A 19,135-nucleotide genomic window follows, 5' to 3' on the forward strand; every position below is an offset into this window, starting at 1 on the left:
TGAAAGTGGGAGGGGGGGTGTGAAATTTACCAGGATAATTAAGTATCAAGTTTGGGGAAGAAAACCAGGAGTTCAATTTGCCCACATTTAAACTGCTTCTCAGGCATTTAAGCAGAAATGTTGAATAGGCACTTGGCTATACACATTTAGAACTTAGAGCAAAGAAGAGGCTTAACACATAAATTTGAGCATTATCTGTACACAGATTGTATTTAAAGGTGGATGAAAACACCAAGGGAGAGAATGTAGAAAGAGAACAGGGTTTAGAGTCAAGTTCCAGGGAACTCCAACATTCCATGGTACACCCCTTTTAAAAAGCTGAAAAAATACTAAGCTTTAATTACTCTCTTTGATTCTTTACTCTTGACTTCACTGGCTGAAAACTCTCCAAATTCAATTTTGTAACAAGGGTGGACACTGCCTATTTTAATCATTGTAGAATCCCCATGGCCTTACATGGTGCTGGCATAAACTCATTAAGTATTCAGTGAAACTTGAGTTCATCCCTTTCATGCCTCCATGCTGCTCTCATGGTCCACGCTGTCTTTAATGATTCACCATGATTCCTGAGTTTGGTGGCCCAGAGATATTCTAACAAAGACCTATCTGTTCTTCCTAAGTATAAACACATGGCTCATCCCTATACCAAATCTAACTTAAATCACTATATCCACTGTTGACGCTGATTCTAAGTAATAAAGATGCTGGTCTACACACGTCCTTTAAAGAAGCTGCCATTTGTGGAATGGGCATACACTATTGAGTTCCACAGCTCGAGGCATTACTCACGTGATGAGCACCTGGGCACCATCACTGAGCCACAGATGGTAACTGAGTACAACCTTAGTTTATCAGAGCTGGACAATGGTTTATCACAGCTTTTCTGAACGGGAATGGTTTTTCAATTTGGTAGCATTTGTATCTCTAAGTAAGCAGTATATGTGAATGGATGCATTTTTGCTCCAGGATGTAGTTTTCTTGACTTCCCTTAAAACCTGAGCCACATATTAATTGATCCTGATCATATTCAACCCAGAAGTATGTCTTGTAGGCTCTGCTTCCAAAATTTATCTCATAGCCATGTACTTCTCCCCATCACCACTGCTGGTACACTGATCTAAGCCCAGATAGCATCTCAACTGGAACTCTCCAATAGCCTTCTAAATGGCCCGCCTGATTCCACGGTGGCCCTCTTCCTCACTTCTATCTTTGAGTATAGACACAGCCTGGGGACAAACAAGATTTAAAACATAAGATTTCCAAAAGTTAATTTTAAAGACACTTCTATGGTAAAGGACAGTTGACTATATCCTCCTCAACTTTAGCACCGTCCCTTAAGCTAAGCATCTTCAACCCCGCTTTGCTTACAAAGAATTCTTTAAGGATGCTCAACTGAGGTGTCTGCTTTTCCTTCTTCCTATTAAAAATGGCTCTTGGATGCTTTTATTCTTAGTGATGCCATTCTATTGTAGCACCAATATAGTTATATAAGTGCATCGTTTCATGCTCTATTCACCTTCTGAATCTTTTAACCCGACCTCTCTCAGCTGAGAAAAGAAATACTATGGGTTTAAATCTATCTGCTATCAGCTGCAGCAGGGTAATTCTTACCCTAGGGCCCCAAACCCTCATTTCAGACGGACTAATCTGAACCTCTTTCGGAGGCAATGCTATTTCCTTCACTACCTGGTTTGGCTGTGTGCTGAGCCCCAGTTATATTTAGGCAGTGGAGGGGAAAAATAGGGATATTAACCTCTAACACTGATGAAAATAATAGCCACAATAAAATCGGGATGAAAAACGCAGGGGTAGTAATTATTCTGCTCTACCTTACCCCAGAGGAAATAGTTTTCAGATAGAGCCTTTGGAATTTGTAAAAGGTCCCTTCATTGGGGGTTTTATAAGGCAGGTGGAAGGGCTATCTGGAGGCAGGGGGAGTTGCCAGAGCCTCAGACAATGTGGCATTAAGTGATAGGGCCCCCAGTAGAATCCCTCTCCTCTCCCTCAGTTCTTCTGAGGTTGAAAAATCTGAGGATGCAGGCTCTTGGAACCACTTTCCTCCTCTGTTCTATCTGGCAGCAGCCTAGTGTGGAAAATATACTAGGCTATATTTCAAATAACCTAAACCAACTGGCAAAAAGTACTAAATTCTTGCTTTTGTGTCTGGCTCTTAAATTCCTGCAGACCTGACTTAACAGACAAGAGAGGGTCATAAAACTGAACCTGTGAAACAAAAATAGACCTTTCGGGACTTCTCATACACACGCAGCAGGGGTGCCAAAATCGCTTTCATTTTTTCATGTTTCCAATCATGTTGTGCTTCCTCCACATGCCTGTGTGTCTGAGCAGGCGTAGGGGAGCAAGCGCCTTTCCAGGCACGGTGTGTGCCACTGAAGTATGCAGAACTGCAAGGGCTTAAACTCTTAGGGTCCCATCTTTATGTAAAACAACAACTCCACCTTGCTACAACCTCTCCATTGATGTAATTATTTTCAGGCACCTAAGACAGCACATCTCAGTTCTGTGTGCTACTCTAACTGCTGTAGTTTAAAAAGGCTTTATGCTTTGAGGTTTCCTCATTCAGAAATCAAATAATTTAAATCTAAAAAAAAAAAAAATACACAAGTGCCTTCTGGCTACTGATGACAGGGAGTAGCAATAATAAAAAATAATAATAGTAAAAAATATGCAACCACGTTAATGCCAGGGACCTGGGGATGCAATAGACAGAAATGAAATTAGAGGGGAAATCATGATATTGCTGAAGTGCTGGAGTGCTGCTCTCACACTAAGACCAGGGGGATTGGGATAAGGTAAAGTTAATTGCATTTCCAGATGACAAACCTCTCACCTCTGAACTGAATGGCTCTTTATAAAAGCTATCAGTAATAAACTGTAAATCTCAGCCATGATTGCAAATAAAGGTCATCCCTTTCATGCTGCCACTTTCCTGGGCCTTATTACATTCCCGCCTGAAACGTTCCCACTTCTTAAGGTGTGCCAGCTGTCCATATAAGCAATCAGCATGGCTTGCTTGCTTTCTTTTTTTTAAGGCATGACATTATCGGATTTACATCTTTGCACATTGTGCAACTGAATTGGGCCAATCCCCTACTCCTGGAAGGGAAGGCAGCATCCAGAGGTAGGTTTACTCTTCATCTTCTCCTGTGAATGTAAAGGAGGTCCTGCATTCCCCTGTTTCACAACCTAGCACTGCCAGGCTGTGTAAGAAGAGACACATCCCATCTAACACATGGGGCTTAATGGTTAGAGCCCCGTCACACTTTTCCTTTCTCTATGTGTGTGGCAAGGACCCCTATTCCTAACCATTCCCTGGATCAACTAGCTGCCTTTGGAACATTGAGTTAAATTTAATTTAATGTATATCAGGAAATATTTATTAATCTCTACTCTGTTGATGATCCTGTCCCCAAATCCTTTTTTCTCAGTGCATCTCTCCAATTCTATCCACAACAACGATGGTGAATATTTGGTGACTGCTCACTCTGTGCTCAGCATGCGTACTATGACTGAGTACAGTGATGAGCATTGTCACATTACCTCATCTAACTCTCATACCTGTTTTCAGCTGGATTCTGTTTCATCTCCATTTTGCAGGTAAGGAAACTGAGGCTCAGAGAGGTTATTGCCTCAGGTTTCTCACTGGTGCGAGTGGCAGAGGTGGGAATATTTTTTTAGCTGAAGGGACCCCAAAACATCCCGGAAGGGGCTGAGAAAGATGAAATAATACAAAACAGCACAGCCAACTGCTGGATGCAAAGCCGACTTCAGAAGCTCACTCTCAGGAAATAGAGCAGAGGCTGGGAGTTACCCATGCTGGGGAAGAGAAATAGGTGCACTAAACACGCCAACAACAAAGCTCTGTCTAAAAGACCCTGCACTAACCATTACCCTTACTGTTGAAGGGAGTGTCCAAAAAAAAAAAGCATTAGCCTTCAACTCAAAATGAAACAGTTCCGACTCTGATTATATTTGCCCATCATTTATCCATTTGCCCATTTATTCATTCAATCACCACTTGACAGGCAAGATAATTACTCTGTGGGATTTCAGTTTCTCTATCACCTTTCCATGTCTACATGAGCTGTTGTGTTAAATGAATGTTGAAAAAAGTACGCAAAAGATGAAGTATTCTTCAAAAGCAGTTTTAAAATTCACAATAATCCCCTAAAGGGTAGCAGCAATGTACCTTCCTTGGTTTTAAGCTCAGTTTTAACTATTTTTGAAAATCAGACAGGGAAAATCTTAACATCTGAGAACAACCGCTGATGATGTATTCACTTATTATCTACTCAGAGCTATAATCATTTCTCATGTGTATGGCTCTGCACTGTACAAAAATGCTAAAAGATTTAAAAGACCTAAAACACCTTGTTCTTGCCTTCCAAGGGCTTATAGTCCTGTCTAATTAATAAAAATAAAATGGCAATGCAGGATTTAATCAACAGTTCAAACTAGCACAATGAAACCATGTCAATACAAAAATAATGACCAACAATTTATACCTGAGCTCAGATAAAGTCAAGATCACTTCATAGTAAAGAGTACACTGGAAGGAGACTCTCTAGATTGTGAATAAGGTATAGAATCTTAACTAAAGAAAGGAGGACATCTCATGCCTAAAATGCAACAGAGATGGTAAAGAAATCTCTGAAAGAAGGAATAATTCTTCTTCTGTGGAATATTAATCATACGGTTTCTAAATGGAAAATTTACAAGTGAGTGGAAAATTAAGAAAGCTACCAGGAAGCTCTGGGCAGATAAGCTAGAACTAAGTGTTTTCTCTGGCATCGTGGGACTCATCTGCTCTGGGATAAGCCCCGAGTGTCCTGAGCCCTGTCCCAGGGTGAGGGTCCAGCTGGAATCCCCAGGAGATGGCTACACAGACTAGAATGTAGTAATTCACATCTCATATTTTGAAGATAAAGACTGGCATATGACTATAGCTTTCCTGACTTTCCCAACATTTGTAGAAGCATATCTTGGGAATTCTGGGTATCACTCTTCTCTTTACTGACTGAGCTCAAAATCACATGTCCAAAGACCACCAGAGTACAATCACTGAGTCTAGTATTGGAATGACAAACAATCTAATTATAAGGACTGTCCAGAAGTTACTTGTTTAGTAATGTGGATAATTCATCTGAAAAGACAACAACAACAATGAAGGAGGAGGAGGAGGACATAGGGGAAGGCAGAGAGGGTGGTGTTTCATTCTGGGGTGTGATTGAGAAGAAAACCCCAAGAATGAGGTTGCCTTTGCTGGGAGCTAAAATCCTGCACAATGTTCATTCATTCATTCTCTCATTTACTCTGCCATATCTGCCATGTGCAAGGTGAAACATTTAGGTCCTACAAAGGTAGATGAGGCCCTAGTCTATGAGGACCTTAAACCAAAGAATTCCATGAATGAAAACCTAAGGCACAGAAGCACAATTCAGGGAACGCACAATTGGAGCTACACCCTTATTGGACAGCAACAAAGAACACCTCCAGTGATTGTCCCAAGACTTCCTAAGATTTTTTCTCTCCCTTCATCCAACTTAGACCTCCAAGTCAAGACTGGGGTGGTTTCAGCCACCATGAACTCCTGTGATCCAGCAAGGCTTATTCCAATTGAATTCTAATGTTGACTCATCTCCCCCTGTTAATTTCTTTCACTTGTGAATAACTTCATATTTTTAAAAGTGGATATATATGCAGACTGCCTCCCATGAAAGTGTAACATGCCTGTTAAGTGTCATTACTATTCAAAGGCTGCCTTTTTAGACACCTATTTGCTATTTACAAGGAAGTCCCTGGGTACACATGAAAGGTAATATCAGTTACGCAGTAACAATAATAAAGAAGACGTGTGTGAAAGCAACATCTTTCACTTCTTCCATATTAAAAGCTTTAGCAGTGATGAACAAAACAGAAGGGGATCATGTTCTTGTGAAGATGAGGAAATTAATATAACATGGGGCTTTGGAGGAGGCACAGGTGTTAAAGCTAGTTATGTTATTTAACATTCCCTGCCTCATTACCTGAGCAAGAGAGCACCATATCTGGATAAACCTGGAATCATTAAGTTTTTCTTTTTTTCAAGAGAGAAATCAGTGTTTCTCAAACTTTAGTATTCATCAGAATTTTCCCTGTATGTCTTCCAAAGACCCCATCCCCAAAGATTCTGATTAAGCAGGTCCAGGAGGAGGCCCCCAAATTTGCATTTTTTTTAACAACTTCCCAAGTAATGTTGCTGCTGGTGGTCTTGTGATCACACTTTAGGAACAACTAATGTAGATCAGGGTTTGGCGAACCCTGGGCTGCTGCTCCTTTTGTAAATAAAGTTCTGTTCAAACACAGCCATGCCCATCATCTACATACTGTCTATGGTGGTTTCGCACTACGGCAGCAGAGCTGAGTAGTTACGACAGAGATCGTATGGCCCACAACACTGAACATGTTTACTATTTAGCTCTTTTTTTTTTTTATAAATTTATTTATTTGTTTATTGGCTGTGTTGGGTTTTCGTTGCTGCACATGGGCTTTCTCTAGTTGCGGAGAGCAGGATCTACTCTTTGTTGTGGCATGCAGGCTCCTCGTTGCTGTGGCTTCTCTTGTGGCTCACGGGCTCTAGAGCACAGGCTCAATAGATGTGGCACATGGGCTTAGTTGCTCCATGGCATGTGGGTTCTTCCTGGAGCAGGGATCTAACCCATGTCCCCTCCATTGGCAGGCAGATTCTTCACCACTGTGCCACCAGGGAAGTCCCCTACTATTTAGCTCTTTACTGAAAAAGTTTGCTGACTTTGGGTATATTACAACCAGAGTCATAGACACTTAGGGCTGGGAAGAACCATCTCGAGCTGGATTCTCTATTTAATAAGTGAAAAAAACTGCCCATGAAATTGATAAAAGCTCAGACTAGAGCCCAGGCAGAGCCCTCATTGGCCAGTGCAAGACCCTGGTCATGACTGGAAGACTCCCTTTGGTCAGGAATCATGCTTCAGGCTCTCAGCTGGCAGCTGACTCAGTGAAAAGGCAACTACACATGCTACTTCTATCTCCAGATGACAAATCTGAATCTCAAGACTCATGGAGAGGCAAAGCCTGATCCTGTATTTTGTTGTGTAGGCAAACCCAAGTGCTGATACAGTAGGTAGTGACCTATAGGGCAGTGAATTATAACTTGTTTGGGATCACAGACACCTTTGAGAGTCTGCTAAAAGTTACAGACTTCCTAACGCAGGAACATGTGTAATACATGTAAATTCTGCATGCACTATTAAGGGGCTCAATTGTTCCCTGAAGCCCACTCATGAGTGGAAATTTTAGGACTCTAATTTGCCTATGATAGAGGGAAACATTATAAATGTAGCTTTCTTCTTCTGGTGGCAGACACTCATCTGCCATCCTTCCCTTTTGAGAATGTGAATATCCTTGAGTAGAGTGTAGCGGAATCATCAGCTGCTTACTGAGTATCTGTGGCTTCCTACACATCTCCCAGGTCTCTTGCAGGTAGACAGGGCCAAGTTGTTAGGTGTGGGGATCGGTCTCTAAGCAGGAGTGACATGTGTAACTGCTAGGTAGAAGCATTAAAACTGGCATATGACTCTCTGTTTCCCTCGTTTTCAACAAGAAAGGAGGCCCTGTGCTCCAAGTGGTCTGCTACAAAATGGCTGACCTAAAAGCCTGGATCCCTTAATCACTGTGTGGAGCAGATCCCCACCTACCACTGAGCTGAGTTAAATATGCTAAACATGCACTGTAAATTAGGAATAAACCTTTGTCATGTTAAGCCCTTGTAAATTGGGAGTTAACTTGTTGCCACAGCGTAAACTAACCTATTCTGAAATACAGGGGTAAATCCTAGACTACATGGGACTTCCTTTTTCCCCACCTTAGATGTTGAGGCAGCATGGAAATGCTAGCTGCCAAAGAGAGAGACACTGAAATGGAGGCCGGGATGAGTAGCCCAACTCCCTCCACCTAAGGTACCTCTCCTGCAGCTGCCAGGAGAGTTGACTCACAGCTGCATCCCTAGCTGAAGAATGCTACCCTGGACACAACTCACATCCATGACTAGTTAATGTGGGGGTATAAGGGTACAACTCCCTTCCTCCCATTTGAGACAACTCTCAGTGGCCGACCCAGCCTCAGAACTCCCCATACAATCAACTAGGGCCTCTGAAGCAAGCACATCAATTCCTTTCTCTGCCCAATCCCACTTCCTTCCCAAGAGCATTAGCAGTGTTGTTTCTAAGTATCCTTCCTAAAAACCCCCATGCACACACATCTCCACCTCAGACTGTTTCTGGATAACTCAACCTAAGATTGGCATTTAGGAAAGAATGGGGGCAAGAGATGGGCAAAAATCAAAAGTCTTTGTTGTTTAATTAACCTGGAGGAAAGCCAGTGGGAAAGAAGTATGTGGCCTATGACAACAAGAACAGTTTCACATTTTAATCTAGGAGAATGATGAATTATTCACTCACATCCATAAACTTCTGTCCATTGTTAGTCAACTATAAGCCAGTCAACAGTATTTACTACAAATTATAATAATAACAATAGCTAACACTTACTATGTGCCAGTTGTATTTATAAAGACTTTACATGTATTAACTTCATTTAATCTTTGCAACAATTCAATAACGTAATTACTATTATTATCCCATTTTCCAGATGAGAAAACTAAATAAAGTGAGATGATTTGCTCAGGGTCATGCAGCCAGTGAGAAGTAAGGCTGTAAGTAGAGCTGTCCTAGGTACTACATTTCAACTAACCCTGGACTCCACCTATTCAGCTGGCATCCCCACCAGGCCAATGCTGTTCCTAAGAATAGTAACCCAACAAAGTCAGGCTGTGTTTAGGAAGCAAGGAAAGGAGGCAAATGGGAAAAGCAGGAAAGGGTGTACTCTAGGTGGATAGACTAACATCAGCAAAACCTCACTTAAAATACAGTCAGGGGAGCCAATCACAGGAAGAAGATGCCTTGCTGTCTTGGAGAGATGGCAGGTAGAAGAAAGCAGACAGGCAAGCATCTGGGCTCTGGAATCACAGACAGCTATGTAACTTGAGCAAATTACTTAAACTCTCTGAACTTCAATTCTGTATCTGTAAAAGGGGATAAAAGAAATATCTCAGGATTAACAACAGGATTAAATGAAAAAAAGCATGTCAAGTGTTTAACCAAGTGCCTGGCACCTAAAGAGTAATATCAATTCATATAATCACAAGTCGTTTCCTTAACTATGACCAAAAAAAGAAAAAAAAAGATTCTCACTATAAGAATTTTTTAAATTTATTTTTAACCGTATAATACATGTACATAGTTTGAAAAAGACAAATAGTTCTATAAGGTCTCCAATGAATAGCAGTTCCCTCCTTCACCTTCTTTCCAATATTGATTTCTGATCTCCAGAGGAAACCCTTTCATTTTTTTGGTTGTTTATTCTGGTATTTGCCTCTATGTTTCCAACTAGCCTGCTTTTCTTTGTGTTTCTTGATTTCCTTTTTTTAAAGTATTATTATCTATTGATTTCATCCTATGGAAAATGAGGATTAAGATCTCTCACAATGCTAAGTACATACACGCCTTTCGTTTATACAGTTATACAGCAATTTTTTCTTAACGTGATACTTGCTGTCTACAATGTAGCTATATTATTATTATATTAACATTTTTAACACATAAACCTTGTGGTTTATTATAATTATAGCTCTTTTCTTGTACAACTTTTGGTTTTTTCCAGGAGTTAGTAATGTCCTTGTTTTTCATCTTCTTGATTTTCTACATATCTAGCATTAATTTATTCCAATACTCTCTGTCACATTTATCAATATCTTATGAATACATTTAAATGCATCAAATTATCTATCTTATTCAATTTTTCTTTTCCTGAGAGACATCTAGATCCCTATGTCTTACTGCTCCAAACTAGACTGCATTTCTATTTTAAGCCTTCTGCCCAGCAGTCATCCTGAGGTGTCTTTTCCCCCTTATCCTGAGAATTCCATTTGCCTCCTTCTAGTGTTAAATCTTCTATTTCATAGTTCTCTATGTCTTCTTTTTTAGACTATCTATCACTAAAATATACCCTTTAATACTTTCTGAGAAAAGGGACAGGGGAAGTGAATCCTACCATCATACTTAAGCAACAACTTGATTGGTTATTAAATTCAACATTGGAAATAATTTCTGCTCAACATTTATTATTTTCTAGTTTTCAGAACTTCTATTGAGAAAGCTGAAGCTGAGTGGGACTATTTTCCTCTCTGAAAATTTTAATCCCTATTTAAATTAATTTTCTGCCATATCCACTTTTTGACTGGGTACTTGGGGGCTCTTTTTCATCTTGAATAATCTTTTTAAATAGCACCCTACTCTTCTTTCATGAATGTGGCATCTTCCCATGTCTGTGTATTTTTATTTTGTTTTTGTATCTTCTTCTTTCTTCACTGTTTCTATCCCCTCTGGGTTCCTTTTTCCTCTTTGTTCCTATCATCAAGGCAAAGTTTCCTTAAATGTCTGAGGGGACATTGTTCATTTATATTTTAAAATGAAACACTTTTTAAAAATCCATTGTAAGTTCTGTTTGGGGTGATCTCTGTATTCAGAAGGGGACCTGGTTGTTTCTTTGGGATCTCACCTGATAGTATCTATAGATCTTTCCTCTTGAAATGATCAACTTCCTCCAAAAGGACTCTTCCAGTCTCTAGCTTGGAGATGATAAGCCTGGTCAACAATGTTCTCCAACCAAGTGGCAAACAAGGGCAAAGAGGACTCACCATTTAGTATGCAGACTTCATTTAATGTCCACATGCATGGAACAGTATCCCTCACTCAGCTGTCCCTGATTCCCCATGTCAGCACATGTTCAGCCTCTCCAGAGCTCCAAGCTTCTGAAGCATTGAGCAAAGAGGTCTTCACATGAAGGACAGAGTGGGGGCAGCTAGAGGATCAACTGACTTTTATGCAACTTCCAACTAGTTCTATTCCCAGCCCTACCCATCCCCACACCCACAGAGAAAATCAATGCCTCCAATAGCTGAATCTTTCTTATTCTAGCTCCTCACACTGGCTCAGTTCTTGACTTTGCCTTTTGCAGACATGTAGCTCCATTTTTCTGTCTTCTCCTAAATCTGTTACTGTCAGTCCAATTGTTTCCCAGCCCCTCAAATTTTGTTGACATTCCTTATCTGCCATCACCTCCTCTTCTGTTTGCTGTCCTTACGACTTTATGCTTTTTTATACCTCAACCATCATTTTAGTAAGGCTTTGAGAGAGAGCATAAATAAACCCATGTGTTTAGCTACAATGTTTCTGAATTATGTCTTTGTATGAGACACCTTTGATGAACCACTTCCATTCTATCATTGGGGTATTTGCTCTCTAAAACGCTGAGGAATGATCACGACTGACTTATCCAGTGAAGTATCAGACAGGAAGGCAACCAAACAGTATAAACTCTTCAATAAACCACAAGACACGCTATGGTTAAAATGCACACAAGAATTGGTACATTGGGTGCAAGCACACGTCATCCTCAGCAAGTGGCCTCATGGGTCCCATTTTGGATGACTGAAGAAAACTGATGGCAACAATGTAAGTACTGCTCCAGCTACTGAAGATGTTGCATGGAGTGGCTGTTCTGTGTCTCCTGGTTTCATTCTCTCTAACATTTTCATGCCAGCATTACCAAGTTGGGTGAGACCTGGGTTCATTAGATATTCAAACAGCATTTGTTTAGTCCTGGGAGTGAAAGGGAGTAAGTTTCATGTAGTTTCTTCTTAATGAAAGTTTATTATATTGTAAATCTGATGTAATTTCAGCGGCTTGCTGCCTTGCATGATAGATGCATTACCTGGCCTCGGAATTGCAAGAAGTGACTTCGAAATGTACTCACCACAAATCCCGACATTGGACAGACCTACTCAATAAATCTTCTGCCTAAATACTCTGTGTTCTTAAAGTGTTTATGTGTATGTATATGTATGTTCACACATGTGCTCTCTCTATATATTTTTTAATCAGCCAGGGGCCCAGCAGAATGAAATTTGCACACACTCAAATGGGATAACTAAGAAGAGTTTAAAGAAGGGACTATTTGCAGAGGTGTGAGCTTGACTTAGGGAAACCCAAAAGAGACAGTGATGCACCTGGGAGGTAACAAGAGCACCAGCCATTACCATTCCCAGGCCGGAAGGTGCCAAGGAAGGGTGGGGTTGCCAAAACCTGGCAAGACCAATAGCTATAGGAGAGGGCTGCAGACTGCAGCTATGGTCTTCATCAGAGAAATGGAACAAATTCTGAGCCAGAAAGGGACAGAGCCAGAGGAATAAATATCAGAACCTCACTCTCCTCCTGCCTCCCACTCTTCTATTGAGCCCTCCTATTACTCACACCAAAGTGGAAGCTGCAGGACAAGGAGGAAGGTGTCGCAGTCATAAAGGTCATCCTCCTATGTATAGTGGGGGATAGAGTATAAATATACATGTGATTTTGTATCCTCGGGCCCCTCTGAAGTTATAGGAATGATGGAGTCAGGGCTAGAGGTAAGTAAATGTCCATGTCATAAAGTGACTTTACAACAGGCTTCTACTGTTATAATGTTTTACACCATTATTTTTTGTTTGTTATGTGTTTGCTCTGTCCATTAGGTTTTAAGTTCCTAGAGAGCAGGGGGTACACTCTTTTTTGTCCCAGCCCAGTGCTTAGCACACAGAGACCCAGTAAGAAAGGAATTTATAGAAATCACACCACCAATGAGTGACCTCAGTTTCTCCATCCACAAAGTGGGAATGCAAGGATTAGGGAAAGATACTAAAATACATGACATGATTGACTCTAAAGGCTGTAATCTGTGTGGTCAAAATACAGTGACGTCTGGAATGAAAAGGGCCAGAAGGCATTTAAAATATTAAAATAATTTTTACTGCTACTATTATAGACATGTCCAAATAGGATCATATGTTCGGGGAACTTCTGGATCACAGCAGAGGGGCCGACCTGTTCTGTAACAAATGCACTGCCAGGCAGCAACTGTGCAGTCAAAACATCATCAGTCAACAGAATATGCTTCTTAGGCCTCAAAGATTTCTCTCTCTCTCTTTCTCTCTTTCTCCCTTTCTAAAATGGACACTCAAGCCCTAGGCAACATAACCACTGAGGTTTTATTATAAAATACATTTCAAAATAATGGTTGCAAGTCTTGGAAGCAGAGAAGAAGATGAAAAAGAAGAAGTAAACAAGGCCTTTTTCTCCTACTAAATGATAAATTAAAAGCAGCACTTTGCTGTTCTGCCTCATTTATTATTGCATTGCACTCTCGCCGCTAGAGTTAAGGTTGTGTCAGCGTTTCCATTATAAACCCCTATTTTCAAGGGTTTATAATTCAGCCATAAAAATTTGCTCCAGGCTGAAACTTGCCATGCAAAAGGTCTCACTGTAGGACCAAACTTAGGACAAATTTAAAGGAGGAAGAATTGAGTTGACTGGTCTGAGGTTAAAAATGGGAACAAAATTGTCCTCATTTGTTGGCTCTTCTCTCAACTTCAGAATGTGTCTTGAATCTTAGGGAAACCCGAGATACCAAAAGGAGATGAGAATGTGTGTACAGTTTTTTCCTGCCTTCTGAATATAGTCACTACTGGCACAAAGTAGCACTGGATACAGAGAGACACTAAAAGCCAATTTACACCATAAACTCCTGCATTTATAGTTTACATATTGCTACTGATTTACAAAATTAGATCATTTGTCTGGGTGTCCATTCTTTGGTTAGTTTTTCTTTTACAACAACTCCTGTAAAGTGTAAAGTTTGGACACGTGACGCAGCAACAGAGAGCTCAGTATTTCTGAAAGTGAACATTATTTTCTGCTGTTACACCTCTCTTTCCACTTCAGAGGGTACAATCTGCAAAGTAACTATTTTCATGTTCATGTCCCAACCCCAGAGAAGTTCTAGATGTCTTCTTCTATGGCATCATTCTGCCTCTGTGTACATTTGAGTCCCAAATCCAAGCCTTATTCCACTGGTAGTTGTCAATCTTCATTACAGGTTTATTTTTCTGGCAGGTTAAACTGTACCCAAGATTAGACAGACACCAGCTTACAGAGTGGCCTATTGAGTTCAGGGTGCCAATAATGCTCAACAGAAATTATAAAACTCATTTCAAAAACCAGCAAAACAATTTTGCATTGGCATTGTCCACAAGTCAGAATTGGAGAGGCCCCACGTGCCTTACAGGTCAAGAGTGGCTTTCAGATGCCACGTTTCAAGCCTTGTTGAGCTGAGCTTCCACTCCAACATCTGTTTAGGCTGATAGAGCTTTGTGGGCTTAACTCCTGGATTTGAAGCCAAACCTATGGATCAGTGGTTCTTAAACTTCAGCGTGCATCAGAATTATCCCACCACCAGAGTCTCTGATGCAATCGGTCCACAGGCCAAGAATTTACATTTCTAACAAGTTCCTAGGTGATGCTGAGGCTGCTGGTCTGGGGACTATACTTGGAAACCACTGGTGTGTATCTTTCAAATGTGTATTAATGCAAATAAATGGATGTTAAAGTATTCTAGATGGCACAGTATTCTAAAGTACTGTCCTCTCAGGGCTTTTCAAAGTACCTTAAAATGAAGTCATTCGAGCTCCTAGAACCCTTGTAATGGTATAATGATCTGCAGTTTACAGATGGGAGAATTAAGGGCAAGAGCTTTGTCTAATACCAGGCAATAAATCAATAGCGGAGCCAGGATGAAGAATCAAAATTCCAGACTCCTAATTCCACAGTCCAGGTGTGTTCTGACCTATGCTGGCCAAGTGGCCATTCTTCATAACATGAAATAACAGCATGTGCTGGCCACAGATGATTTTAAATAGAATCAATATGCGGCATGAAAACTGACCATTTTATAGCCATACAGTATAAAGATCTACTTTATACCTTCACTCACTTTACTTCAGCAATTGAAAAGCATACCTCAAGAAATGCAACATGAATATGGGGAAACGGGCTCTTATTTCTAGGGATAGTGACCATGTGAGTCCAATGTCACCACAAGAAAGCACCAAGAAAGGTCCCCTCCCCCCAAAAATAGCAAGGTAGCAATAAGCATCATCTTATCTCACTACAGCAACCAAGAAAGGAGCTGGCAATACTAAATCATGGAAATAATGTGAGGGGGAAAAGAAAAAGACAACTGCGGACAAAATAAGAAGGGAAAGTTTTATTAATTCTAAATACGCTTTCCCCGTTGGGTTTACACTAGCATTTGTCCTAATAGGTTCCAGATGTTCAGCCGTCCTGTAAGTAGCTACCTAGGATAAAACAGTAGCTTGCCTCCTTTAAGTTAAGAAGGTGAAATCGTGGACCTCAGGGCTGATTTACAGTTTAGTTAAATCAGAGCCCACAGCATGAACGAACGGACCGGCAAGCAGTGGGTGAAGGTGAAAATAGTTGTTAGAAAAGGCTGGCGGCTCAAGAGTTAATACCAACCTTTTCTTTGAATGCAGCCTTCTGTAGTAGCTAATGAAGGTAATGAAATATGACATGTAGTTTGGCCCTTGACCACGGAGTGCACCCCCCTCCCCTCTGTGCTGCGAACAAAGCCAAAACAGATGTAGCGACTTCTGTATGGTTTGGGGTTGACGTTTGTTACACAGAGCAGGTCACCATGTACATTCCCAGAACGTTCGCTTCTGACACACGCGGCATTATCTGAGAAAGATGCTGCCTTTGTTTGTGAGGTGGGGAGAGAAGAGAGGGATGGAGAGAGCAGACAAGGGGACTTGAGCCTCTATGAAAATTCAGCCACATTCCCCTCCTGTCCTTTGCTCTGATTCTCAGCCATCATGCGCCTGCCCATGCCCCCCACCCCCACTCTCTAAAATGGAAAAACAAAAAAAGCATCCTGTCCTTTAGGGGGAATAAAGAGGCAGCTTTGCTTCAGCAAAGGAGCTTTCAACGAGACTGAATTTTATAGAAAAATCTCCCTGTAAATTGACCACTGGTCAGTCTTTTAACATTAAAAGAAAGGGAACAATAACGGGTATGCTACACCCAAGCATGGTTTGAATTCTTATTTCTGAAAGTCGTCTATGTTGATCACAATTGATAATGAAAAGGCAGAATCTCCTTGGCAAACAACACCAACATTTTAGGTTTTCTGACTCGTCAGTATCTGTGCCTGGTATCCCGATGCAAGCGGACAGCTCTCAAATACATGCTTCTTGCCATAGAAAGCACTTGGCTTGACTATGCTGCTAATCCTAATTGCAGCTGTGCTGCGTCCAGCTTCTCTGCTCCTGAGGGCCACTGGACTATTTGACTGTGTGATTTCCCCACCACTAGGGATCTCACTCAAGTGATTTTCTTTAAAGAAAATTTCATCAAGTCTTGGCCTAATGCAGCATCTATTCTTTCCAAAGGATCAGGTCTTCAGCAAAGTTAGGGCAAAAAAGAAGAGGAAGAGAAGGATGAGGAGGAGAAGGAAGAGTCCTCTTGACAACTGATAGCCTGTTTCAAATGTTATTTATCATTGTCAGCAGAAACACTGACATGTGCCTTTTGAAAGGGGATACTGTACCTTTAACCTTGAATCTGAATGCATTCTTAATTTGGGATGCAAGCTGAGGTTCAAAAATGGATAGCCTTTGGGTGGTGGTTGGGGGGAGGGGTGTGGCTGGATTTATTTATGAGACATGTGGAAAATTTTGACATCACAGGCTAGAGCCATTATTCACTTGTTACATGACACAAGATTGGCTCTTTTAATGCAGCAACATCACATAAAAAATTTGATTTTGTCCTCTGACAGAAGGTTGGTCCTCTGCTGCTCACTACCCACCCCCCCAAAATGTAATCTTTTTAGGTTAAAGGCCACAGGAAAGTGATTTAAGTAGGCTACGGCTTTCATAAGTAGGCTACGGCTTTCATCAGATCCCAAAAAACTGGGTTTGGACCCAGCTCCCTCATTAAGAACAAGCTGCAGGAGGGTGGGGACCAAAGGAGGCTCTTCTGTATTGGGGTCCCCTAGCCCACCCCGAGCCCCTTTCGGCCTTTCACCAGCACAGCTGTTTCCTGATGGCTGGGTAAGAAATTGACAGGGACTCAAAGCCACTCATCAATTTTAAGAACCATCCTCTTCTGAGGCATATTATCCCAGTCCTTTCTCCAATCATGCAAAGACAGCTGAGGCCTAATAAAAATCAGACCTGGAGAGTATAAGACACCCAACACCTTCAAGATGTGTCATCCTTTATTCAAAGCATTCTTGCCCCCACGATTGCATTTTATGACCAGCAGACAATCCTGGGACGTGCAGGGACCCCACTCTGCAAATGAGGGAACTGAAACTCTGAAAGAGGGGCCTGTCTGAGGTCATACATATACAGCTGGCTGATATATGACCAGAACCTAGACCTTCTGACCTAAAAGCCTCTCATCTTTCCTCTTCAGCCAATTTTTCTATACCTTTTCTGCATCTAGTGGAAGTCTGTGAAGGGCCGGGAACTATATTGGGTGCTTTTATCTCATTTAAACAGAGTTTAATATTGCACAGAAATTTCTGTCATCATACATCCCACATCCAAACTTTGTGCCTTTAGTATTGGAATAACGTCACAGGGTCCGAGGGTTCTGAGTTCTGTTCCTAGGCAAAGAAGCTGCCTCGTGTCTTCATCACACAAAAATATTCAGTCTCTAAAGCTCTGGCCTTCGCAAGCTATTATTAACACACCCAGGACTGAGTGGCTACATTTTTATTGGCAACAAGAGTTAGTCTGTTGAAGAGCAAGCTCAATACTTGGAATAAACAACTGGCTCTAGTGAACCGGAGCTGAATCCTCTGGGTGTCCGGAGCTGCTGGCTGAGGGACAGTGGGAGTGGGGAGAGGCTGTGAGCTCTGACTGCAGGGAGGAGGCTGGGAGGGAGGGCAGATACCCTTAGCATCTGGCTTGAATACGCATGTTAGGAGAACTCTACCCAGAGTCCAAAGACTATCCCCATGACTGTTTTCTCTGGAAATCTCATCGCTTGAGTAAAACAGGTTCCTTGTCTTCATTTAAAGGGCCCATCTGCTAAGGTAGCCAAGGCAGGCTGTTCAACAGCTTATATTGTTACATTCAAGGCTAAGATCTGAGACACAGTCTCAAGCAAGTTGCAAGCCAGAGCCAATCTTCACCAGTTTTTGATGAGCATGGAATCAAAACTTTGGTTGGTGAGAGGTAAAAGCAACAGAGAACCTTTCTATGTAATGAAAACCCCGATTATGCCCACGAAGAGTGACACAATGTGTGAGGTGTCCTATAAGATCTTAAAGAGGAGGGATCACTGCCACTTCTGCTGAGCTTCCAGAATGACCCATTCCCCAATTTGATATTGAGGATTAACCCCTTAACAGGCCCAGAACTGCATCAGGAACTTCATTCTTTGACAACAAATGTTAAAAAAGTGTGAGCTATGAGATTCTTCTCAGCGTGATTAAAATGCAACCCTGCCTGGAGACAGAGGGATGCAGTAGATGACCTCTCCTGCTTCCCATCAGGCTTTGCCTTATGTTGCTGATACAAGTTGGACCTTATGAAACTGCCAATATTTGAAAGCTTTTAATCTACAAAATAGGCAAATTCAAAGATTTCAACCTAATATATTTCTGAGTTTGATAAACAGACAAGTTTAACATACAACCCTTGCATGAATCACAGCAAATGGGAAACAGCACAGCTGAGAGCATTATTTCCAGTAGAAAGACTTGTTATATAATGCCACGAGAAGATTATGTAACAGGTGTCTAATTTTCTTTTGCTTCTAAAATGCAAAGCACAGTGACATTTTTTATTATCCCTGCTCAGAAAAAAAAAGATTAACAAAATATTACCAAAACCATTAAACCTTTTGTACAGTCGTTGCCAATTTAGTGATGAAGATGAAGTCTAAAAGACAAGCAGAAAGACTTGGAAGAATCGAGTCAATACAACTCTAGGTGCCCTGACAATATGAAAAGAAAAAAATGTTGCTGGTAGGAAATAAATTAACCAGTCTCCTCATATTCTCACTTTTGCTTCTTATAGCCCATCATCCAAGGAAAACAGCCCAGGCAGTGGAAAATTACTGTTTTCCCATAAGAG

Source organism: Hippopotamus amphibius, chromosome 16 (assembly GCF_030028045.1).
Source record: "Hippopotamus amphibius kiboko isolate mHipAmp2 chromosome 16, mHipAmp2.hap2, whole genome shotgun sequence".
Taxonomy (NCBI): domain Eukaryota; kingdom Metazoa; phylum Chordata; class Mammalia; order Artiodactyla; family Hippopotamidae; genus Hippopotamus; species Hippopotamus amphibius.